The sequence below is a fragment of the Aegilops tauschii genome, chromosome 4 (assembly GCF_002575655.3).
Source record: "Aegilops tauschii subsp. strangulata cultivar AL8/78 chromosome 4, Aet v6.0, whole genome shotgun sequence".
Classification (NCBI taxonomy): domain Eukaryota; kingdom Viridiplantae; phylum Streptophyta; class Magnoliopsida; order Poales; family Poaceae; genus Aegilops; species Aegilops tauschii.
This window is the reverse complement of record NC_053038.3, coordinates 387,061,650-387,088,611: the sequence shown is the minus strand read 5'-3', so window position 1 is coordinate 387,088,611 and position 26,962 is coordinate 387,061,650. Positions and strand designations below refer to the sequence as shown.

At 46.2% G+C, this 26,962-nt stretch overlaps 1 long non-coding RNA gene across 1 annotated transcript; it reads right to left on the bottom strand.

Moving 5' to 3' along the window:
* Positions 1-21,681: 21,681 nt before the first annotated feature.
* On the bottom strand, positions 21,682-26,010 carry LOC120963035 (uncharacterized). Its single transcript, XR_005754690.3, has 2 exons — positions 22,994-26,010; positions 21,682-22,876 (listed from the first exon to the last, which is right to left on the bottom strand). It is a non-coding gene; the product is annotated as an uncharacterized lncRNA (long non-coding RNA).
* Between the last annotated feature and the right edge of the window lie 952 nt (positions 26,011-26,962).

The following is a 26,962-nucleotide window of genomic DNA, read 5'->3' as shown; positions in this document are numbered from 1 at the left end:
CCATGCTTGGGGATGCTAATTTTGATATGTCCACTACTTATTGCAATGATCATTATTGGGGTGATTCTTTTTATGATCTTGAAAATTTATTTAAGCCTCATGATGAATATGTTTGCGACAATATTGAAAGTGGGTTTGGAAGAGTTCCAACTTTAGGTAATAGTGATCCCACTACTTTGGAGGATGATCAATCTTATGAAATTTTTGATAAAAGTGGGCTTGTAGAGGTCATGACTTTATTTGATGATAATCCCACTATTTTGGAAGAGGGTCAACTTATGCATGTGGATCAGGTAGAGAATATGTTATGTGATATTTGTATTGTTGAATTTGAATATGATCCCACATGTAATTATTACGAGAGATGGAAGTATGGTTGTAGAAATTTTCATGCTACTAACTCTTCATGTTGAGATTGTCAATGTTTTATTCTTCTTCCTTGCATATGCTAGTTTTTGCTTGTTTTGATAATTTTTTTGCTTATAAAATGCCTATGCATAGGAAGTATGTTAGACTTAAATGTGATTTTCACATACTATATGATGCTCTCTTTGTGCTTCAATTCTTGTCTTTCATGCGAGCATCATTAAAACTATTAATGCCTAGCTAAAAGGCTTTAAAGAAAAGCGCTTGTTGGGAGACAACCCAATATTTTTCCTTTCTGTTTTTCTTGTGTATATGAAGTTATACTTCTGTTATGGCTGTGTTTAAGAGTTTTAATTAGTGTTTGTGCCAAGTAGAACCTTTGGGATGATCTATGGTGACAGTTGATTTGATTTTGCTGAAAACAGAAACTTTTGCGCCAAGTTCTGGAATTGTGTAAATTCACAGAAACGTGCTCTTGATCTGACTTTTTTACACAAGATTTATATACAAATTTCCTACATTGTCCTAATTTTTCAGAATTTTTAGAGTTACAGAAGCATGAGCAATATTCAGGTCTTCACAGACCGTTCTGTTTTCCACATATACTATTTTCTATGCATTGTTCTCTTATTTTGATGAATCTATGGGTAGTATCGGGGGATGTGAACCATGGTGAGGTTGGACTACAGTAGATATAATGCTAGTATGAAATTGGAATGAGTTTACAACATCACCTAAAGTGGTGATTGCTTTTATTATACTAACGGAGCTCACGAGTTTTCTGTTCAGTTTTGTGTTGTGAAGTTTTCAAGTTTTGGGTGACGTTTCGATGGACTAAGGAATAAGGAGTGGCAAGAGCCTAAGATTTGGGATGCCCAAGGCACCCCAAGGTAATATTCAAGGACAACCAAGCATCTAAGCTTGGGGATGCCCTGAATAGCATCTCCTCTTTTGTCTACAATCCATCGGTAAATTACTTAGGCTATATTTTTATTCACTACATGATATGTGTTTTGCTTGGAGCGTCTTGTATTATATGAGTCTTTGCTTTATTTTCTTTTTAGTTTGCCACAATCATCTTTGTTTTACACACCTTTTGATAGGGACACACATTAATCGTGAATTTTATTAGAATACTCTATGTGCTTCACTTATATCTTTTGAGCTAGGCAGTTGCTCTAGTGCTTCACTTATATCTTTTAGAGCACGGCGGTGGTTATATTTTGAAGAAATTTATGAACTCTCATGCTTCACTTATATTATTTTGAGAGTCATAAATAGTATGGCAATTTGCTTAGGTTATGAATTTGGTCCTAATATGATGGGTATTCAAGAGGGATATAATAAAACTTTCATGAAGATCATTGAATATATGAGAAGTTTAATTCCTTGCATTTGTTTTGAGATATAAAGATGGTGATATTAGAGTCATGCGAGTTAGTAATTATGGTTTAGTAAGAATACTTTTTAAGGTTTGTGATTCCCGAAGCATGCACGTATGGTCTCTCGTTATGCGATAAAATTGGAGCATGATTTATTATTGATTGTCTTCCTCGTGAGTGGCAGTCGGGGATGAGCGATGGTCTTTTTATACCAATCTATCCCCCTAGGAGCATGCGTAGTAGTACTTTGGTTCGAGGGCTAATAAACTTTTGCAATAAGTATGTGAGTTCTTTATGAGTCTGTGCATTATACGCACTCTCACCCTTCCACCTTTGCTAGCCACTCTAGCACCGCGCAACTTTCACCGGTGCATTAAACCCTCCTTATACCTTTCCTCAAAACAGCCACCATACCTACCTATTATGGCATTTCCGTGGCCATTCCGAGATATATTGCCATGCAACTTCCACCGTTCCGTTTTATTATGACACATACCATCATTGTCATATTGCATTACATGATCATGTAGTTGGCATAGTACTTGTGGCTTGGCCACCATTCATAATTTTTCGTACATGTCATGCTAGATCATTACACATCCCGGTACACCGCCGGAGGCATTCATATAGAGTCATATCTTTGTTCTAGTATCGAGTTGTATTTCTTGAGTTGTAAATAAATAAAAGTGTGATGATCATCATTATTCGAGCATTGTCCCATGTGAGGAATAAGTAAAGAGGCCAAATGAGCCCAGGAAAAAAAAAGAGGCCAAAGTGCCCAACAAGAAAGAAAAAAAGAAATGAAAAAATGAGAGAAAAAGAGAGAAGGGACAATGTTACTATCCTTTTCCACACTTGTGCTTCGAAGTAGCACCATGTTCTTCATGATAGAGAGTCTCCTATTTTGTCACTTTCATATATTACTAGTGGGAATTTTTCATTATATAACTTGGCTTGTATATTCCAATGATGGGATTCCTCAAATGCCCGAGGTCTCCATGAGCAAGCAAGTTGGATGCACACCCACTTAGTTTTCTTTTGAGCTTTCATACACTTATAGGTCTAGTGCATCTGTTGCATGGTAATCCCTACTCACTCACATCGATATCAATTGATGGGCATCCCCATAGCCTATTAATTTTCCTAGTTGATGTGAGAATTTCTTTCTTCTTTTTGTCTACTACCACCTACTATTCCACCCATAGTGCTATATCCATGGCTCACGCTCATGTATTGCGTGAGAGTTGAAAAAGCTGAAGCACGTTAAAAAGTATGAACCAATTGCTTGGCTTGTCATCGGGGTTGTGCATGATAAATACTTTGTGTTAAGAAGATGGAGCATGACAAGACTATATGATTTTGTAGGGATAACTTTCTTTAGCCATGATATTTTGAAAAGACATGACTGCTTTTTAGTATGCTTGAATATTATTGTTTTTATGTCAAATATTAAACTTTTGTTTTGAACCTTATGGATCTGAATATTCATGCCACATAAGAAAGACTACTTGATAAACATGTTAGGTAGCATTCCACATCAAAAATTCTGTTTTTATCATTTACCTACTCGAGGACGAGCTGGAATTAAGCTTGGGGATGCTTGATACGTCTCCAATGTATCTATAATTTTTGATTGTTACATGCTATTATATTATCCATCTTGGATGTTTTATATGAATTATTATGCTATTTTATATCATTTTTGGGACTAACCTATTAACCTAGTGCCAAGTGCCAGTTGCTGTTTTTCCTTATTTTTGTCTATACAGAAAATCAAAACCAAATGGAACGAAACTTTTTGAGGATTTTTCTTGGACCAGAAGACACCTAGGAACCTTCGGGAGGAGGCCAGAAGGCCCATGGATGGGGCACAAGCTCACAGGGCGCGCCCACAAGCTTGTGGGCCCATCGTGGCACCTCTAACCCTAATATTTGCTCTATAAATACCCAAATATCCACCGTATACCAGAGGGCACACCAAAAATGTTTTTCCGCTGCTGCAAGCTTCTGTTCTCATGAGATCCCATCTCAGGGCATTTTTCGGCACCCCGCCGGAAGGGGATTCGATCACGGAGGGCTTCTACATCAACCTTGCCGCCCTTCCGATGATGTGTGAGTAGTTTACCACAGACCTATGGGTCCATAGCTAGTAGCTAGATGGCTTTTTCTTCTCTCTCTTTGATCTCCAATACAATGTTGTCCTCGATGTTCTTGGAGATCTATTCGATGTAATCTTCTTTTGCAGTGTGTTTGTTGACATCCGATGAATTGTGGATTTACGATCAGACTATCTATGAATATTATTTGAGTCTTGTCTGAACTCTTTTATGCATGATTAAAATAGCTTTATATTTCTCTCCGATCTACTGATTTGGTTTGGCCAACTAGATTGATTTTTCTTGCAATGGGAGAGGTGCTTTGTAGTGGGTTCAATCTTGCGGTGCTCATACCGAGTGACAGAAGGGGATATGCCACGTATTTGTATTGTTACTACTGAGGATAAAAAGGTGGGGTTTATTCATATTGATTGGATCTATCCCTCTACATCATGTCATCTTGCATAAGGCGTTACTCCGTTCTTGTTAACTTAATATACTAGATGCATGCTAGATAGCCGTCGATATGTGGAGTAATAGTAGTAAATGTGGGCAGGAGTCGGTCTACTTGTCACGGACGTGATGCCTATATTCATGATCATTGCCTTAGATATTGTTATAAATTTGTGCTTTTCTATCAGTTGCTCAACAGTAATTTGTTTACCCACCATATGCATTCTTTCAAGAGAGAAGCCTCTAGTGAATACTATGGCCCCGGGTCCATTTTTATCATATTATTTCCAGATCTATAAAAACAAAAACCCAAAAATACAGTGCTGCAATTTATTTACCTTTACTTTATTTTGCACTTTTACTAATCTTTTATACCTATCTCTATCAGATCTCATCCTTGCAAGTAACCGTGAAGGGATTGACAACCCCTTTTTCACGTTGGGTGCAAGTATTTGTTTGTTTGTGTAGGTGCAATCATTGGGGACTTGTGTGTTCCTCCTACTCGATTGATACCTTGGTTCTTAACTGAGGGAAATACTTATCTCTACTTTGTTGCATCACCCTTTCCTCTTCAAGGAAAAAACCAACGCAAGCTCAAGAAGTAGCACCAGGCCACATCATCGTCTTCAATCGCCCGACCCCCTACAACCTCACACACAACCCACACACGCACGCGCCCACATCTCCCACTCCGGCCACCTCCCTTGCGAGCCAGGCCATGCATCCATGGCTGTTAAATACCCCAGATCTCCTCATCGTTCTGCCCAAAAAATCGAGGCCGATTGCCGCCATCGGACCCCAAGCTCCGCCTCGGCCGCCGTCTTCTCCGGCAGGATTCCAGCCAACTCCGACCCCGCCTCGACGCACCACTACCACCACCACACTCCACAAGCCACCTCCCAGACATCATCACTTAGCCTAGAGCCCCCTAGAAGCTCGACCTCACTGGTATAACGAGCTACTATACAAACAGTTTTTAACTCCTTTCCGCGACAACATTTTGAAACGTCGCCAAGTGAGTGTGGGCGATAGGGGGGGTCTTTCCCACACGGCCCAGAAACTGTCGGTGATAGGCCCTCCGGTCACACACGCTGCACAAAATGAGGTCGTGTGCGACGGGCGAGCGACCAAATATGATTATACGGGCCCAATCGGTTCCGGTTGTAAGTACATCACACACAGTCAGTCCCAGACAAACGTTTCTGTTCGTATGTACATTCCACACAGTCAATCCAAGGAATATGTTTCAGTTCTTATGTACATCCCACACAGTCAATCCAAGAAGTATGTTTTCGTTCGTATGTACATCCCACACAGTCAATCCAGGGAAAACGTTTCTGTTCGTATATACATCCCACACATTTTTATGTATAGCCTCGTGTGTGATAGGTGTAACTATCACACACGCTCTGCCTCGGTTAACTGTTTGTTCTTATTGAACTCATCACACACGATTTGATGAAGAAAAGTGTATGGCATTGGACTATCCATCACAACCGCTTTTACTGCTAGAACCGTTTGTAAAGTTCCATGGCCCATTTAGCAGGTTTATTAGATTAGACTTAATAATTCCAGTATTACGTGAATTCACATTTCATATAGAACAACTGTTTGCCAATTTCATATCAGGCACATAAATATATTTTAACACCACAGTACGATAGCTACGTGAAAACAACATAGTACAACATATAGCTAGTTCCCCTTCATCAGAACAATATTAGAACAATATATTCATTTCCCTAATCGAGATCATCCAGGCTCGTCTTATGCACCTCTGCTTTTAGTTCAGTAAGAACATGTTTTGCACTGACCAACTGGGAAAGTGCCTCCTCCTTCACCAACACCATCTTAGCAAAGTCTAATTCAAAAATCTGAGCTCATTCTCCATCTTCCTCTTTTTTCCCGCATCTTGAAATATTCTTCAGCGTTGACAACACTTTCTCTAAGCTTACCTCTGTTTTCTTCCTCATACATGCTCCAGAGCTTTGCTAGGCACATCTTCAAAGACTGTGGCCAATAACAAATTGAACATTTTATGAGGAACCTAAATATAACTACAACAGCATAGCGACGGTGTTTGGATGACATCAAATTGATACTAACAGGTGTGTACATGCACAAATTTAGTAACATAGAACTAATAGCACTAAGGCCGTCCACTATGTATGCCAAAACCAGTGTCAAGACAACTATTACTACATTTGGCACCTGTCCCTGCACTGGCGAGCCGATGCTGTCGGCGTCCTGGGAACGGGGGTCCCCAGACTTGCCTGCCTGCGGCCCACGGCGTGGCTCCACCAGCGGCCCCGTATGGCCCATCTTCACCAGAAAACACTCAAGACCCTCGCGAGGGGCCAAGCCTCACGAGGCGGACGATGCAAGACCTCCTCGGGGGCGGCCTCACCAGGCTGGCTCGCGAGGGGCGGAGAGATCAAGGCAAGGGGCACCTCGCGATCGAGGTTCCTGTGATGCAAGCCATGACGACCAAGGCCAGGCGGGCGCCAGCGCATGCAGTGTCCTCGTTTCCTCTTTGGTGCTAGAGAGGCAAGTGCAAACGAGGAGTCCCGAGGCATCAGGCAAAGTTTTCCATATCGGTGCAACGAGACCAAGACCAGCAAGATGGCAAGACAGAGGTCACCGTGGAGCCCAAGACGGCGTCACCACCAGAGCCTTTGGCAGGCAAAGACCACCTTTAGTCAGGATAACTTGTACTAGTTGTCTCCCTTCAAATTCGGCCCTTGTGGCATCCCTTCCCGCTCAATATTTGGGAAGAGGACCAGGGCCTCTATAAATAGGACTAGCCACCATCGTAGCACAGGAGGGATCATTCAAATCATCCACGCACACACAAGCTCACCAAGCACAAGAACCTCTCCTCAGGAGTCTATTCTTCCGATTGTACTAGTTCATCCTCAGCCCAAGAGGCAATCCACCATACCACACTGGAGTAGGGTATTACACCACATCGGTGGCCCGAACCAGTATAAACTCTCGTGTCTCTCGTTCTTTGGGTTCGTCGAGCTAGGCCTTGTGATCGTTGGGAGAGCGAGCAAGGCGGAGGAGAGATCTTCGTGCGCACCCCAGTGTTCGAACCTCAAGGGTTTTGCCAGAACCCGAAATCTGACATTTGGCGCGCCAGGTAGGGGTACGCTGAAGCCTCTCTTCCACCAGCAGACCCGCCAGCACTCTGCAACACCGATGTCTGGTGACCTGAGAGCCGATGCCGACCACTGGGCGGCTTGGCCGGCCCGGGCGGCGTCGGCCGCCCAAGAAGACCTCGACTCCGCACTTCAGGCGGCACGCGCGCCGCCAAACGCTGCGGGGCGCGGGCAGCATGGTCCGGCGCCGTCCACCCTTACCCCGCGGGGCGCGCGGGCAGCCGCAAGGGCCTCAAGCTACACCGCGGCCACGGCGCCGCACACCCGACGGGAACAAGAGAACATGAGGGCCGCGCTCACGGTGGCTTTGGAGCTGCTGCGGTGCCGACTGATGGAGAGCGGCCGAGATGCGTTGCTGGAGCGTGTTGCCGAGCTATTGGACGCCACAGCCAGGGGTACGCCGCCTTTCTGCTCCTTGCTTACACCTCAAGCTGTGACCAGATCGCATGGTGGGCCTCCACGCGCCCGCGCGCCCCTGGGCGCACCAGGAGGTTTTGTCGGCATCGGCGCAGCCAGCGGCGCTGGCCACCCAACTGCACGTGTGCCTTCGCTGATAGGCGCAGGCGCGAGCATCGCAGCCCATGGTCCCGGCAGGATGCCACCCTACCATCCTCAGGGCGGCATGGAGCGCGGGGCACTTCAACGAGGTTTCCTGAGCGACGGCTCCGGAGGCCTCTGTGCCCCGCATGATGGACCAGGAGTACACGCCGGAAGATGACCCCAGCACGTTTCTCGAGCCGGGTTGGGAAGAGGAGACGCTGGAAGTCGAGGCCTTCCAGGAGCCACCCGGGAACCTCGCCAACCATGCCGGTGACAACAGCTATAGGGTACCACTAATCTCTTAGGAGCAGGCTTACCCTAACCATGGGTCGCAAGTGAATCAGGTTACAGCGGTGGACGATGGCCCCAGCACGGCAGCCCCCCTTCCACCAAGGGAAGCGCACTGGGGGCTGCGCGGGAGGAGCCAGGAGCAAGGCCCCTCCCCGCGTCGCACGGAGCAAGGCGTCGCCCGGAGGTAGGTCCTCTGTCGGGGAGGCACTGGCGAGCCTTCCCCCCGGCAGAGGGCCCGTGGTCGCTGAGGGCGCCGCTGGCGTCCCCTTTGCCCCTTGGCATCGTCCTGGTTTTCGGACGCCCCAACGATGGTCGAGGGTGGCGCAAGGTGGGGCCCTCGTCTGGCGATATGAAGCAAGGCTCGCGCCTGTGAAGGTCTCCGCTCGTGACACTCTCACATAATAATGAGTGGGGCTGTACACGCCCCGGAGTCTCCGGAGTGCCGCCCTCGGGCCTCGGGGGCTCCCGCCCACGTCCTAGTGGAAGCACCATGCTCCACGCTGGCCGTCGACACTGTCCCCCAATGACTATGCTCACGGCCATGAAAGCACTTAGCTCCGCGCTGGTGAGAAGACTCGATGACAAGAAGACTAGCTAGGTGCCGGACGCAGCCATTTGCTTTTGACCTCTTCTCTGTAGCTCAGATTTGCAGCCTTTGATCTTGAATTTGAAGTTGTATTTTCTGTTGGCAATCGTGGGGGGATCCTTTCTCATTTGTGTTGATTTCATGAGTTTCTCGATTCGCGTTTCATTTGGGATTTGCGCCCGCTATCCCCCCCTCCGAAGACCTCGCGAGCGGGGGCTGGTAGCGGCGCACACGCACTACGCGCGCACCTCGCCAATGCTGGTGCTCGCTCCTCGCGAGGCCCTCTCGGGTGGACCGGCGGACCTCTCAGGAAACCAAGACCTCGCGAGCTCGTGGGAGGCTCCCCTCAGAAGGAATACACATCCGCAGTCGCCAAATCAGCCCGAAGCCCGACCGGACCAAAGTAAGTCACGACAATAAGTTACGGCGGCAAACCCGCAAGGGGGCTCGCAAGCACACAAAAGCGTGTTTCCTAACCTGGCCTAAGGAGTAAGTTGGTAGTCTATTTTACATAAGGGGCTCCCCCTTTCCAAAATGCTCTTACATCGTGAGGGACCGTACCCAAGCTTTTGCGTGCAGGATCAAAATAAAGGAGCACGGGCTCAGTCGGACATGTCGCTCGCCTCGTCTCCCGAATCGCTCCCTGTCAGGCTGCTGGCGCCATCGCTATCGCTGTCCTTACTGCCATTAACCACGTCGCCCTCGTCCGCCGCCACCACCACCGCGTCGTCATCAGAAGCAAAGGCCCTAACCAGAGTGTCCACGTTGTCGTCCACCCAGTGCGCTAGGTTGTCCCTGATGACCTCGGGCACAGGGGCGATGGCAGCGTCGAAATCGAAGTCGGGGTTGGTGTTTAGGAGATGGCTGAAGACGCGGGAGAATGCGCACCCGAGGAGGCCCCAGCTCTTTTCGTCCACAAGCTCACGAGCCCTCTCAACTCGGTTCTCTAGGCGCGTCACGACGTCGGTGAAGAAGTGAAGATGGTCGGCATAGTCCTCGGCATGGGGGTGGGGAGCGTTCTCGTCGCAGATGGTGCCAAGCGCCGCATTGGCCCTCGTCCTGAGGCCCCGAAGCATGGAAACATGCTCGTGCAATAGTGTCTGCCGGCGAAGCGCCTCCTCCTTGCTCTGCTGCGCGAAGGACTCGGCGCTGGCGACCTGCTGCTGCAGAGAAAGCAGCTCGGCACGGGCGGAGGCCAGCTCAGCCTACACTGAGATCAAGGCGGCTGTGGCGGCTTTCTCGCACTGTTCCACCTCAGCCAGCCTCGACCTGAGGGCAGTAGTCCTGCCCACAGCTTCAGTGTCCACAAACTTTAGCTTCAGGTCATACCTGCCAACAAGATCCGCGCGAACCTCGGCCACTCGGCGATCGACCTCCTCCTGGGCCTTGACCTCGCGCGCACCAACAACATCCTCTGCTTGGGCGACCTGGCGCTCCCTCATCTCCAACCGCTCGAGCTCGAGGCTGCGCTCTGTGGCCTCCAGCAACAGTGCTTCCTCACGCCTCGAGATCTCCTCCTCGTCGGATGGTGCACCCTTCATCGACGCCAAGGCGGCTCTGCGCGCCTCCACCTGCTGCTCCAAGGAGGCGTTCAGGACCAGGAGCTCCTGCCTGCGCTCCTCGGCGATCGCGCGGCGACAGTCTGCCTCCCTGGCCTCCTCCAAGGCTCGGGCGCTAGCCTCGCGCGAGGTTGCCAGGGATGCCTCGGCCTTCGCATTGGCGTGCTCACGCTAAAGGCGCCCGAGGTTAATAGCCACCTTCAGTTGATGACACTCCTCCACCAGCCGAAGGCCCTTGGCTTCAAGGCGCGCGTCAACATCCGCGAGCTCTCCGCCGAGCCGGCTCATCGCACCCATTGCCTCATGAAAGAGCTCGTGGCGGACGACACTCCGCTCGTGCGCAAACTTAAGCACGCGACCGAGTCCGTCCTTCACAGCAGGGGTTGCCGACGGGATCCGAAGCGGCTCCCCCCTTTCAGCAGGGGGCTGGGGGCTGGCGCCTCCCGGGTCGCCGACCGGGCTTCGGCAGGGGCCCGGACGGGTTGAGGCTCGTTGCTCGAAGAAGAAGCCAGGATCGAAGCCATCCAGCCGCCGTCCACAACTAGAGAAGGAGCCCTTGGCACACTTGCCGCACCCCAGGCGAGGCCACTAAGGAGAGACGGCAAGGGCGTGGACTCGAGGCGCCAGGCTCGCGTGCCCGCCTCTCCGGCTGACCTCGCGCCGGGGGCGGCACGTCGGCTTGGGGCGCTCAAGGCCAGCGAGGGATTCGAAGCAGGAGGAGGTTGCTTCCGGAGAGACTTCGCGGCCTCAGCAAAAGGGACCCTGAGGAGCCACTGTCAGGAGGGAAGGCGGCACTCGAGAAATTACAAAGATAAGGTACTCACTCGTCTATGGCAATATACTTCCTCTGCTTCAACGGCTGGAAGGCATCACTGCTACAGCTTGGAGACCCTTTCCTCTTGCGGAGCGCATCGAAGTCTAGACGGAGCCTGCCGAAGCGTTGGATGCGGCAACCAGCGCAGGGCGTGGCTGGTGAGGCGCCCGAGGAGGCGACCTCGGGAGTACTGGGCCGAGGGGAGCTCTCGGGCTCCGCCTCATGATGACCTGCTGAGACCTCGGGGGCTTCGGTCTCGGGAGCAGCGGATTGCGTCGCCCCCTCAGCTGTCACCTCAGCGCAAGAATCACGGGCTCCCGGGGATGGCACCTCGGGAGCCTCGAGCGGTGTCGACGCCTCAACACCCGCGCCTACGGCCTCTAGTGGTGCTCGCCCCCTGCATCCACTCTTGGGGTAGGTTCGGCGCTGGCGGCCAAGAGGGGGACCACGGAGACAGGGTTCTCGCGGGGCCCTTCAAGGCCGATTGGACGCAGCCCCCATTCATCGAAGCGGAGCATCTGCCCCGCGAACTCCACCCTGTTTGATCAGTAGTACAAAAGACAGCCCCGCTGCGGCATATCAGCTGGCGAGGGGTCGCCCGTCAGGACCTCGAGCACCGTTCTTCATGCCTCAGATGGAAGCCCCGACTCCCTGCAGCCTCATGCGATCCTGGCCGCCGGACAAGGCCCACATCGGCCGGGAATGGCGCTGGAGTGGGGCGACGCGGCGTCGGAGGAACTCCTTCATCACCATGGGTGCAGTCACGCCGAGATCCTTCAGCCTCTTCAACCGGAGCCAGACGAAGGCAAGGCGGGGGCCCGCGAGCTTCTCGTGGCCACAGCTGGAGCTGGGGACGGCGGGCGCCGACGGAGGCGAGAGCACGGGGCTGAGCACTCCGACATCCACATACAACCACCGTGTCCGAAACCCGCTCGCAGACGGCGGGAGTTCAAAGTCAATCCCCGAGCCGGCCGTCGCCACCACAGCCTGGAAGCTCAGGCACCCCAAGCACTGCCGGGGGTCGGTGAGGTGCAGCGAGAAGAAATGGTGCAGGAGGGCCACGAAGGGGACAATGCCCACCATGGCCTCGCAGACAAAGGCAAAGACGGCAAGAAGAGCGACGGATTGGGGATCTAGGTGTAGCATATGGATCTGGTAATGGGAAAGCACGGCGTTGAAGAAGGCGGAGAAGGGAGGAACCAGGCCGGCCCACAGGGCATCAATGAAGAATTGGACCTCGGTAGTTGTCCTATCGACAAAAGCTCGGGACACAGGCCAGGCCACTGTCCCTCCCCATTCGTTGAAGCTGGTGGTGAGCGCCGGGCGGACCTTGTCCATGGCCTCCTGATTGAGCACCAGCGATCGACCGACGGCGGGCTTGATGGCCGGAGGTGGTCTGGCATAGGACAGGGGCTTCTTCCCCCTCTCCATTTGGTTCGGTGCCATGGCGATGGAGAGGGCTGAGCTCGGGTCGGATTGGAAGAAGAAGCTGAATTTCGAGGAAGCGGAGGAGTTGGGGGAGTGCGTCGCCAGCAATGGGGAAATAACTGTGTAGGACGCCGTGGCCGCCTAGCCAGGCGGATATCAATGCTGCGTGGGGAAGCGGGGACGCCCACGTCCAATCAATCACCACGCGTCGACCAAGGCCGCAGGCTATTGGGGCCCGCGGCGCTCCGCACTTGCCCTTTGGCTTCACCTCGAAGCCAACTCCGAGCGCGCCTTGGGCCCGGGGGCTACTGTCGGTGTCCTAGGAACGGGGGTCCCCAGACTTGCCTACCTGCGGCCCACGGCGTGGCTCCACCAGCGGCCCCGTACGGCCCATCTTCACCAGAAAACACTCAAGACCCTCGCGAGGGCCAAGTCTCGCGAGGCGGACGATGCAAGACCTCCTCGGGGGCGGCCTCACCAGGCTGGCTCGCGAGGGGCGGAGAGATCAAGGCAAGGGGCACCTCGCGATCGAGGTTCCTGTGACGCAAGCCATGACGACCACGGCCAGGCGGGCGCCAGCGCATGAAGTGTCCTCGTTTCCTCTTTGGTGATAGAGAGGCAAGCGCAAACGAGGAGTCCTGAGGCATCAGGCAAAGTTTTCCATATCGGTGCAACGAGACCAAGACCAGCAGGATGGCAAGACAGAGGTCACCGTGGAGCCCAAGACGGCGTCACCACCAGAGCCTTTGGCAGGCAAAGACCACCTTTAGTCAGGATAACTTGTACTAGTTGTCTCCCTTCGAATTCGGCCGTTGTGGCATCCCTTCCCGCTCAATATTTGGGAAGAGGACCAGGGCCTCTATAAATAGGACTAGCCACCATCGTAGCAAAGGAGGGATCATTCAAATCATCCATGCACACACAAGCTCACCAAGCACAAGAGCACCTCTCCTCAGGAGGCTGTTCTTCCGATTGTACTAGTTCATCCTCAGCCCAAGAGGCAATCCACCACACCACACTGGAGTAGGGTATTACACCACATCGGTGGCCTGAACCAGTATAAACTCCCGTGTCTCTCGTTCTTTGGGTTCGTCGAGCTAGGCCTTGTGATCGTTGCGAGAGCGAGCAAGGCGGAGGAGAGATCTTCGTGCGCACCCCAGTGTTCGAACCTCAAGGGTTTTGCCGAAACCCGAAATCCGACACATGCAGCGGAAAAAATCAGGGAACTGGACTCCGGAGCACCTAGTTGCTTCGATGCCTAGTTCCTTTGTGCCATAAAGATTTAGTATTTTACTGCTTGGCTGCTCGGATGTGTTGACCAAAGTTGGCTGTACAAACTGCTGAAGCGGTGCCAAATAATTTTCTAATGGCAACATTTTTCAATACTAGGTACAAACTGTGACACTGTCTTAACATCCAGAATAACATAGCACAATGACAGTGTCTGAATCACATCTAACAAATGATTTGTAACGACGAAAGTAGGGATAACCTTCTCTGCACATGCCAGAAACTTCCTCCCACTGTCCATAGATTCAAACGCAACTAACTTCACGCATGGAGATTGATGGTGACAATGAGTAGGCAGATCTTCAGCCACCCCGCTCCATTCGTTGCAACTGATGGTCCTAGGGAGCTACAAGAGGAAGAAATGACTCAAACCGACCGCCAGGTTAAAATCCTTCATGCCAAGTCATAACACGAGAGAGAAGAGAGGCATACCCTGGTGGTGAAAGAGTCATCGTCGTCGGAGGAACCGCTGGAGAGGTCATTGAAGAAGACCATGGCGACCCCGGTGGTAGGATGCGAGACGGCGAGAGCGAGGAGGCGGCTATAGCTTCGGAAGGAAGGAAGGAGGAAATAAAGGAAATGTGACTTCTAGTCGGGGAGAGAAGGGGGTGGGGCTAGATATTTCGACGGTAGGCCAAAAATTTCGAAATATGGAGGGAAACTTTGCGCGGGGTGCCGCCGGACACCATTCACTTTGAACAATTGTGTGCATCGCAAATGATTCTTCTGCTTTACGCGCATGGGATGAGTTTGATAATTCAAATTTTGGTGGAAATTTCCCTGGGTACTGTCCTCATCCACATCATTGCATAATTTAACATCGCTTGCTAATTTGGGCACACAAAAGAGTGTATAGTACACAGACCACACTTACTGAATCGAGAAATTTTAGTAATTAAACAGAGCCAGTTGACCTAAACATTTCTATAATAAAAAGACCAGCATTAAAAACAAAGCCTAAGTATGCATAATTTTAACAAAGTCGCCGCTGCACCGGCCCATGCAACGCCGGTGTGAGATGAGACGTCGATGACTTGTCCTGGCAACATGCCACCGTTGGTGGACTCCGTGTCCCCCTGTTGAAGTCGACCACGTCCTCGTCCTCGGCGCCGCCCTCAAGGTAGTACTCGTAGTAGTGGCTGCACCAGAGCTCGCATTGGTACTCCACCGCCGATTCCTCGACGGACAGACTCTTCTCTACCTCGACCTCGGCCACGCGCAACTCCTCCTCCCGGCGCTCCTTGATCTCCGAAGCCTCCTGCATCTCCAGCTCCGTCTCGGCGATCTCATGAGGAAGCAGGTGCTCCATGGCCACCGCTGCCTTTTCAGACGTGGGTTGCATGCTAGATTTCGAGGTGGCCTGGAATATCTTGGCATGTGTGTCCTTGATCTTGGCGTGGATGGCCTCGACCCGAGCCAGGGCGACATCGGTGGCACGGACGGCAACTCGAGCGCTCTCGGTGTTTGCAGCCGCCATCGCAGCAGCTGCTGCAGCCGTCTCAACTGCTGCAGCTGCCCTGTCGGCTGCCGCAGACGCCCTCTCGGCGGGTGTGGCCGCGCTCAATGCGCATGCGACGGCACTCTCGGCATAGGAGACCGTGCTCTTGGCGCAGGCGACGGCGCTCGGGGAGGACGCGTCCACCGTACGGGCCCTCACGAAGTGTTTCCACGGCGTCATCTTTGCAAGAAGGGGTTGCGGGAATGGGGATCGAGATTCGTGGATTCGGGGGTTGCCGGCACTGGAGCAGACGAAGCCAGCGAAGCTTAAGGAGGAAGACTTAAATAGACCCATGAATTTTCATCGCAAACGGTTCTGACAAAAAAACTTTCTGTGATGTTGTTGATATTTTTTATTAGCTGTGAAAGACGAATTTGGAGTAAAGTGGCAACGGATGGTGTTTTAAATGTACAAGAATTTTTTTAGTACTAATACAACTGTCATGTCAACATTTGGAAAATTTCAGGGGTCATTTGACCTTTTAAGACATTTAAGTGATTTTCTAGCCATTTAATGACTGTAATTCAAATTTGAACTACATGTAAATGCAACAACTAACCATAACGGTTTGAAAAGTCATATTTGTGTACTTATGTGCGAGTTAATTCCATGTGCACTAAATTGGAAGGAATTTTCAGACATATTGGTCTCACGACTATGACACAAAGCATGGAGTACCATGGCATCTAATTTCCAAAAAAATTAAAAAAGATTAGAAACACATGAAATCTTGCTTGATGTAATGTCTTGCCACCAAGATGATGTGGTAAAAAATTTGGCATGTTTGACGAAAGTTTGGATACACACCCTGATGTCGCTTGAACTACGTCGGTATTTCCCCAAAGAGGAAGGGATGATGCAGCACAGCTACGGTAGGTATTTCCCTTAGTTATGAAACCAAGGTATCAATCGAGTAGGAGAACCAAGCAACACTATGTAAACGGTACCTGCACAAAAAGAACAAATACTTGCAACCCGATGCTTATGAGGGCTTGTCAATCCCTCTTACGGGTAACGGCACCAGAAATTGTCAAGTTGACAGGATAAAAATTGTGTAGATTGGATAAATAGATCTCGATAAAACGCGAAATAAAATAAGTAACAAAAACTTGCAGCAAGGTATTTTTGGTTTTTGGAAAAATAGATCTGAAAACAAAAGCAAATAAAATAGATCTCAAAGCAAATATGATAAAGAATAGACCCGGGGGCTGTAGATTTCACTAGTGGCTTCTCTTGAGAAAATAGCATACGGTGGGTAAACAAATTACTATTGGGCAACTGATAGAAAATTGAATAATTATGACTATATCCAAGGCAATGATCAATATATAGGCATCACGTCCAAGATTAGTAGACCGACTCCTACCTGCATCTACTACTATTACTCCACACAACGACCGCTATCCAGCATGCATCTAGTGTATTAAGTTCATGGAAAAACGGAGTAATGCAATAAGAACGATGACATGATGCAGACGAGATATATTCATGTGGGAAAAGCCCCCATCTTGTTATCCTTAATAGCATTGATACATGCGTGTCTTGCTACCCCTTCTGTCACTGGGAAATAACGCCGCACAATCGAACCCATCACAAAGCACCTCTTCCCATGGCAAGAAAAATTGATCTGGTTGGCCTAACTAAACCAAAGATTCGAAGAAGAAATATGAGGCTATAAATAATCACCCATATAAGAGATCAAGAGAAGACTCAAATAATACTCATGGATAAAAAGATCTTATCATAAACTCAAAGTTCATCGAATCCCAACAAACACACCGCAAAAAAGAGTTACATCAAATAGATCTCCAAGAGACCATTGTATCGAGAATCAAAAGAGAGAGAGAGGAAGCCATGTAGCTACTGACTACGGACCCATAGGTCTATGATGAACTACTCATGCATCATCGGAGAGGCACCAATGAGGATGATGAACCCCTCTGTGACGGTGTCTAGATTGGATCTCGTGGTTCTGGAACTTGCGGTGGCTGGAATTGTGTTTCGTTGACTCCTGTAGGGTTTCTGGAATATTTGGGTATTTATAGGGCGAAGAGGAGGTGCAGGAGGCCATCGAGGTGGGCACAACCCACCTGGGCGCGCCCTGGTGGGTTGTGCTCCCCTCTGAGTCCCCCTATGGTACTTCTTTGGCCCATTAGGTGTCTTCTGGCTCAGAAAAATTCTCCAAAAAGTTTTGTTGCGTTTGGACTCCGTTTGGTATTGATTTTCTGCGAAGTAAAAAACAAGCAAAAAACAACAACTAGCACTGGGCACTATGTCAATAGGTTAGTCCCAAAAAATGATATAAAGTTGCTATAAAATGATTGGAAAACATCCAAGAATGATAATATAACAGCATGGAACAAACACAAATTATAGATACGTTGGAGACGTATCAACCCCTCACAAACCGGAGCAACTCACTAGAAGGCTCGTGGTTCCGAGAGGGGACAATGCATGTTTGATGACGAACGGGCAACAGCTTCCTCTTACGGCCTTCAAAAATTCTACAGTTAACGTGCACTAATACAACTGTCATTGAAATTTGGAAAATTCCAGAGGTGATTTGACTTTTAAAGATATTTAAGTAATTTTCTAGCCATTTCATGACCATAATTTCAAATTTGAACTATATCTACATGCAACAGCTAACCTTTGTTTGAAAAATCATATTTGTGTACTTGTGTGCAAGTTAATTCCATGTGCAGTAAATTGGAAGGAATTTTCAAACATATTGGTGTCACGGCCTCGACACATGCATGGAGTGCCATGGCATTTAAATTCCAAAAAAAAATAAAAAAAGATCAGAAACACATGAAGCCTTGCTTGATGTAATGTCATGCCACCAAGATGATGTGGTAAAAAACTTGGCATGTTTGACGAAAATTTGGACACACACCCCTTACAAACCGGAGCAACTCACTAGAAGGCTCATGGTTCTGAGAGGGAACAATGCATGTCTGATGACGAACGGGCGATAGCTTCCTCTTTTGGCCTTCAATTTTTTACATTTAACGTGCACTAATACAACTATCATGTGAAAATTTGGAAAACTCCAAGGGTTATTTGACCTTTTAACGACATTTAAGTGATTTCTAGCCATTTAATGACCGTAATTTAAATTTGGACTACATCTACATGCAACGGTTAACCATAACGGTTGAAAAATCATATTTGTGTACTTGTGTGCGAGTTAATTTCATGTGCAGTAAATTGGAAGAAATTTTCAAACATATTGGTGTCACGACCTGGACACATGCATGGAGTGCCATGGCATTTAAATATCAGAAAATTAAAAAATGATCAGAAACAAATGAAACCTTGTTGACGTAGTGCCATGCCACCAAGATGATGTGCTAAAAAATTGGCATGTTTGATAAAAGTTTTGACACACACCCCTCACAAACCGGAGCAACTTACTAGAAGGCTCGTGGTTCCGAGAGGCAACAATGCATGCTTGATGACGAATCGATGATAGCTTCCTCTTATGGCCTTCAAAAAATTTCTACAGTTAACGTGCACTAATACAACTGTCATGTCAAAATTTGGAAAATTTCAGGGGTCATTTGACCTTTTTAAGACATTTAAGTGATTTTCAAGTCATTTAATGACCGTAATCCAAATTTGAACTACATCTACATGAAACGGCTAACCATAACGGTTTGAAAAATCATATTTGTGTACTTATGTGCGAGTTAATTCCATGTGCAGTAAAATGGAACGAATTTTCAAACATATTGGTGTCACGGCTTGGACACATGCATGGAGTGCCATGGCATTTAAATTCCAAAAAAATTAAAAATGATCAGACGATGTAAATATCTGGTGTTCAAAACAAAAAATGTAAAGATCTGGCAAGACAACCGGGCCCCACATGATTGGCACTCTATTTCGCGCCTTGAGGTTTGGAAGGTGAGTGGGTTATTAATCAGACGCGGTTCTGTTTGGAAACCGTGAGCTATTAAGTTCACACACGACTTTTGCTGTGGGAATCGTGTGTAATTCAAACTACAGTACTCATAAATTCCGGCGACCGGCGTGTGCACTGCTCCCGTCGATCTAGATTACGGCCGCCAATAAATACTACCTTGCTCATGTCATACCACCTGCATTCTCATCGACATCCTCCCCTCACTCGCTCTCTCTCTCTCTCTCTCAAATCTCTGCCATGGCACCGCCGATCTGCCAACGCGCCGACGAGGAGGCGCCGCCCCACGAGGATGCTGAGTCGAAGAGCAGCGATGAGGAGGACCCACTACTGCAGGATGCCGCTAACGCGACACTACGATCAGAGACCGTTCGACGAAACTGTGTGCGAGCGCAAACGGTGGTGTAAAAAAACCATCAAAAAAGGTGCAAAACATTTGCGATGACGGATGCATCAAACACGATTCAGATTTTAGTTGCGTGTGTGATGCAGAGCATACGGTTCAGTTCAATTAACTATTTGCGATGAGGAGGAACAAAAGAAACGGGCAGCCAGATGAAGGTGTGTGCGACATAGAGCATACGGTTCACTCGGATGAACTGTTTGTGATTAGGCAACACAAAAGAAACGGCCAGCCAGATCAAGGTGTGTGCGATATATGGCATGCGGTTCACTCGGATGATCTATTTGTGTTGAGACAAGAGAATTGAAACGGTTCAATATAATAAGATGTGTGTGATACGCGGCAAATATGTCTGTAATCAGAATGTGTGTGAGGACCAATAATAACACACACGATTGCTGCTAATAAGACGTGTGTGTTGTGCGATGGGATTGCATACAGAACAACAATATATATATATATATATATATATATATATATATATATATATATATATATATATATATATATATATATATATATATATATATATGGGCTATTCTGTTTCGCGTAACAAAATATTATTCTGTTACCCTACTTGAACTGATGGTTTCAGGCGGTTCTACTGATAATTTTTATCTCGTCGAACTAATTGTCTTTTCGTCGGAATGGGGTGTAATATATCGTTGGAAAGCTCTTGACATCTACCTTACAAATATATAGGAATTTTTTACAAAAGCATCACGGTTTAAGAGCAGTTCTGAAAAAACCGTTTTTTCAAAATTGAAAATGTGAATCGTATTTTGGACTCAATTTTCAAACGGTTTGTCGGAATTGAGCAAATAAGATGGCGTTGGGAAGCTGGTAAAAATCCGCATCTTCCTTATATCTACTGTTTTTTCAAATTATATACAATTTAAAAGTAATTTGAAAAATAGTGAAATTCTGGGCGAAACGTATTTTCGCGATATTTTGCAAACGGTTTGTCGGATTGGCGCAAATGATACGGCGTTGGAAAGCTATGGAGAATGCCAACTTTTTCGTGTAGAAATGTTTTTCTAATTCCTTACGGTTAAACTCGAATTCAAATACGGTCAAATTTGATTTCGAACGTGATTTTTTTAAAAGTTTATCGAAATTGGGCAAATAATATACCGTTGGAAAGATATCGAAAATGCGAAACTTAGTCATGTTGAACATTTTCTCAAATTCGTAGCCGTTGAAGAGTAATTTTGAATATGATGAGACCCATCATGTTGTTTTCCCGTCAGAAAAAGTAGAATACTTGTACTGATCTATATGTGTGTTTGTACTGATGTATTTCTCACAGAGCAATTTCGAATGGTTCCAAAAAAAAGAGTACTTGAACGGATGTCTGTATGATTTTGTACTGAGCGTGTTTTCACGTACTAGACTTTCCTCTGTATTTTCAATATAATTTTCCTCTTAACTTCTTAATGGTATCTTTGAACTGAATGATTTTTTTAATGAACGAAATGATATTTTTAATACCGAACTTGCATAGTTTATACCATTGAACTGAATGATATTTTTAATAAAGCAAAAAAAAATGTGTTCTCTTTTTGAACTCAACATTGTTTTGCAACGTTATTCTGGACATCTCTCATTTCAACACTTGAACTTTTACCATTTTGAATTTCCATTTTTTTTGTTTGAGTTTTTTTCCAAACTTATCTGGGACGTCCTTTTCAACTTTTTTTGTACTTATATGCTAGTAATAATAGAACATTTCCCATACATATTTTTATCCATTCGTGGACATCAACCAAAATAGGCAGGGGAGAGCACTCAATACAAAACCATACAGAAATCAAAGAAGCAACATAGTATTTCCTGATACAAAGTTGGACGGATGCTCTGGGATTTTTAGAACTGATGACGAAAACACATTTAGAATCAACTCGGATTTTTAAAGAAGTTTCAAACTGTAATAAGAAAGTTCAACATAACTCTCAGATAGCCACTCTGTAGATCAACAAAACATAAAGCATCTTAAGCTACCAAACGATAACATTGGAAGATTACAGTTTGACCTATCTCAAATGTAGAAGGTGACATTAAATGGCCACAACTTTCAGTGGCTAGTTGGAAGCAAAGTCATCTTATCAGTGACTAAATGGTTAGCAGAACTTCTGAAGAGAAATGGAAGCAGAGTCGCTAGTGCCTTCACGCACCCCACAGTCAGATCCCTGGCGCTGCACCTGGAAATGGGGTCAGAAAGCTCATGTCACGCTGCACCTGGAAATTGGAGTACAGTTCCTCAATGGAAAGAAGATGCATCACAAAATTGATATTATTGAGTATTGACTTAGATTTGACGTGCTCTATTTGATGAAACATACGAGAAAGTATACTGTGTCCAAGAATCAGCAGCAAAATAGTAAGAGAAACACCTAATACAATCTGCAACTAGGTAGTACTCCTACAAACCATGATGGCTGAGTAATAGCTAATCTGCAACTACATAGTACTCCTACAAACGCAAGCAACCGTCTCATCGTCACTGACGACTGCGGAGTCCGCTTGAAGTTGAAAGTGCGCTTCAAGTCTCAGAAGCAACATAGTTGGACTGAAGCTCTACGAATTTTAGAACGTATGAAAAAATGTGCAGGCAGAGCACATATATCAGTAATAGTTATATTGAGAGGGTTTACTTCAACCCCTACATTTTTCAATCGGTAATAGTTATATCAGTAACTCGTTATTCATCAGTACTAGTACGACTCGACAAGAATTGCAAAATTGAAGCAGCACACAGATTGAACTTACATAATTTTTCTTTTGAAACTTATTTTAGGTGATATATCTAAATTTGAAACATGAACCGATGATATTTTTGAGCATGCACTATGCTATCTAAAAATTGGACTGAACTAAACCTAGAAAATTGAGCAACAGTGCTTGCTAAATCATGGGAGCTCCTAGGCATTTGATCAAATACAACCAACGCCTAGTACTGTCAGCACCACATCTGCAGCTGCAGGAACGCCAGCAACTGAACAGGCTCTGGTGGTGTTGTTGAACGGCCTAGGTGGCCAAGTTTGAACGAAACCTGCAAGATGAACCCAATGGGAGCTCCTTCACCTGCAAGATGAACAGAAAATGCACACTAAGGTGACCTAAAGAACCACCAGATGTTGAACTGAATATACACATGATAAGGAGGTGAACGTCCAGGGGGAGGTGGGGAAAAGCTAGCACCTCCCGAGCTGCGGCGTAGGACGGCTTAGCGCTATGTTATAGAACGGCTTAGCGCATGTGCACAGTACCATCAATGTTGAACTTGTTGAGTTCTGAATATTGAACCTTCGCAGTAGTAATACATGTATTGGGCAGTACATGCTTCTGTTGTTGAGCAGCTGACCTACCGAAACAAAAACACTCCTGGGTGGACACACAAAATCATGATAAAAATAGTGGTAGCAAGAAGCAATCAGAAGTGAATATGCAGTAGTACTATAATGGAATATTAGTCAGGATTGAAGTTCAGATAACTATGGCACACACATCATACAATAATTTTGAACTTACATAATCCTGAAACAGGAACTTCATTTTTTTGAATTAGCAATTCTGAATGTACTAGCGATGTAATTGAATTTTAGACCATAGTAATTGAGCTTCAAGCACATTTCTTTATAAAACATTTGTTTTTTCCATTTGCACAATAATTATGTCCTTGTCAGTACGACTCATCTGAATTGTAGACGGCATCCTTGTCAGTACGACTCATCAGTACTAGGGCTCTTTTTTCCAAAAAAATGTGTAAGAATAGAAGCATTTTTCCTATATGGATGTTACTTTTAATGTAAACCTTTCTTAGCATGGAAATTAATGTAACAATAAGCAATGAGAGATACCTTCACAGGTGAACATACAGTTGCGAGATCACGAGTAACATGAAGTTAACTTTTCACTAAAATTTTGTGAACAAAATACATTATTAAACTTAGTGCAGAAACAAAAATTTAAGATAATGGCGCCGGCCACGCGACCAGAGATGTCGCGTGTGCCTGGATATTAATCTAATGGCCCATCATTGCACTCATTTGTATGTAAAGCACTCGTTCGACACGAGCTCCTTTGAGGAAGCTTGCATGGTCTAGAGAAAGCAAGTTTTTTGTATGTAAAGCACTGTACAGACATTTTGTGCATAGTATATACTGCATGAGCTGATCACATACTCCATATACTACTAGAACGGAGTAGCTAGTACTACAGTAATAATAAATATACAAGAAATGAATGGTTTTACTTCTCCCTAATACTAAAACACACATGAGAATCTAATCCTACAAGCCTGCAATATGAACTGAAAAAGCCAACAAGATGAGCTGAAAAAAACCTACAAACCTGTTGATTTGTTTTTGTAAGTACATTGCTAAACTGATATAGTTTTAGTCAATGACCTGTTGTAAAATAAGTAATAGTACTGCTACTGGCTTTTATATATTTCACTAAACAAATCAAACAAAGTTAAGAACAGGCAGACGACTGCATAAGTACTAGAACTGCTACAGTTTTTGTATATGGTCTAGAAAAATCAAACCTTTTGTAATATCTACTTCAAACCTGTTGTAACAACTGCTTCCACTCTGTGCGAGCTTGTAGTACCCAAACAATCACTTTGGAAAAAATAAGCTTCCCAACCTGAATTTTTACTGAAAGAAAAAGGCACCACAACCTCAATGGTAAGATATTTCAAAAGCCTTACAACAACGAAGAAACCTGAAACCAGAGGTGGCATTTAATTGTACGAGTTGTGGTCAACTAACTGCGGACGCATCACACATATGGTGACTAAACTACACAGGTTGAAGCTAACTCGGCCACAGTGGCAAGACAATTCAGAAGTATGCGCACATCATTCATTGATTATAGGGTATGCAAATGGGATAGCAGAGAGCTATAGTAATGATAATTAACCTAACCAGTATATGTTCAAACAAGTTGAAGTTTCTTTTAGTTGGTAACAACTTCAGTACAGGTGTGTCCCACAGAAAATTCCATAATATTTACAGAACATCTAACAAAGATCATTCAATACTGCCGCCTCTTGCTACTTTTTTCTGAGAGAAATATCTGAACCAAGACTAGTTCAACTAGCACAAGAAAACAAACTAGTTGTTGCATCTACAAAAATCTGAAATGACCATCTAATAACTAAGTGACTTACAACTAGCACATTCAAAACTGCTGCCTCTTGCTGCTTTTTTCTTAGAGAAAAATCTGTACTGAACATCTAACAAATAGCACACTTTGCATCTTGCCTCTGTCTGTCGCATCTGGTTGCAAAGAAATAACAAATTACGAGTACAAAGAAATAACATCCTCTTTTATCAACTTTGAACTTCTGTATTTTTTTCTCTGAGCTTACCTCTCTCGAGATCTGAACTGATTAGTGTTACAAGTACACGATGCTTCACCATACAGACTACACCAATACTGAAAATTGAAGAATAACTGAAGTACAAGAGAGAGACGAGCCTAAGTTCATAGTACAACAAAGATAATCTGCAAGCTCCATGTTCCAGCTTGTAGATGATTCATTTTAATGTCAGATTCCTCAGTCCAACATTAAAGTAACACACAGGACCAATCAGCACACAAATCATAATACCAATCCCTGCTGTCTTTTGTTGACTGAAGTACAAATGTGCATGCATACCTTTACAGTAGTCGGAGATGAGCACGACAAGGTCCCGGCCGCCACCCCGCTTCCGCCGCTGACGGCCAGCAATGACGCCGCGGCGAGGAGGGCGTCCCAGTCCCCTAGCTCACAGACGGAGGGGTTGGGCGCCGGCGCTGGGATCTCGGGGGTGGAAGGTGGGCGAATCTCAGGGAGGAAGGCGGCCGGAGCGCGGGGAGGAAGGTGACCGGAGTCGGGGGAGGGAGGAGGCCGGAGCGCGGCGAGGAAGGCGGCCGGAGCGCGGGGAGGAAGGCTACCGGAGGCGGGGAAGGAAGGAGGCCGAAGCACGGGGAGGAAGGCGGCCGGAGCGTGGGGTTGGGAGGAGGTCGTCGCGCGAAGAGGAAGTTAACGTGCAGGGGAGGGAGGAGGCCGCCGTGCAGGGTTTGGCAGCTGCCGGCGCGAGGCAAGGGCGGCGCCGGCGTGGGAGAGAGGGAGGCGGCGGGGTTCATGGGGAGTGACAGAGTGAGGCTCACGGCCTGTAACTTTCTGTTCTGTTTTTGGGCTGTTCGGTGCGGGGTCTTCCGAAATTGTGGATCGGGCCCTTATAGAGCCGAGGGTATAGTAACAAAATATATATATATATATATATATATATATATATATATATATATATATATATATATATATATATATATGACAAATGTTTTCTACAAGCAGTGGTAGTTACCATCACTTGTTTTTTATATGTTGTATGTAGTATCTATCGAAACCGAGAGTACGTACATATAGTATGTAGTATATAACAATGATTAGGTAGTATATATACTAATTTTTAGGTAGTATGTACCATGTTTTGAGTATGCTCCTTTTTACGTACGAATATGTACGTATTCACAAATATAACAAAAAGTATGGGCTCATATGCAATTTTTTCATATAACCTGCTTTGAAATATCTTAGATATAGTATATAAACATATTTAAAATAATAAAATATTATATATAGTATCACATGGTAGTATATGACACATGTGGGGTAACTACCACCGGGTGGTAGGATAGATTTTCCATATATATATATATATTTTACTATTCATCACCCAGGATGCAGAATAAGTTATTCTTCACCCAAAGTAATCTTACGATCACTTCCTAAATAAATTACGTTTAGAATATAAATAGTTACATGCACATTAATTCAATATGTAAAATTTGGTCTAAAAAAAGTTATAAGATCAGAAAAATCACATTTTATGTATGTTTTACAATATGTTTTTACATTTTTAATTTTATGTAACATAAAATATTTTTTACGGCGAGTACATATTTTCTTACGTTCTTTTTTTATGTATGAAATAAGACAAAATTTACAAAACGTAAAAATACGGTGCATTGATGTCAAAATAGAGAGGGGTGAAGAATAACTATTCCTCACCCAGGGTGATGAATAGCGCGACCCTATATATATATATATATATATATATATATATATATATATATATATATATATATATATATAGTTGCATAACCAAATTAAACATC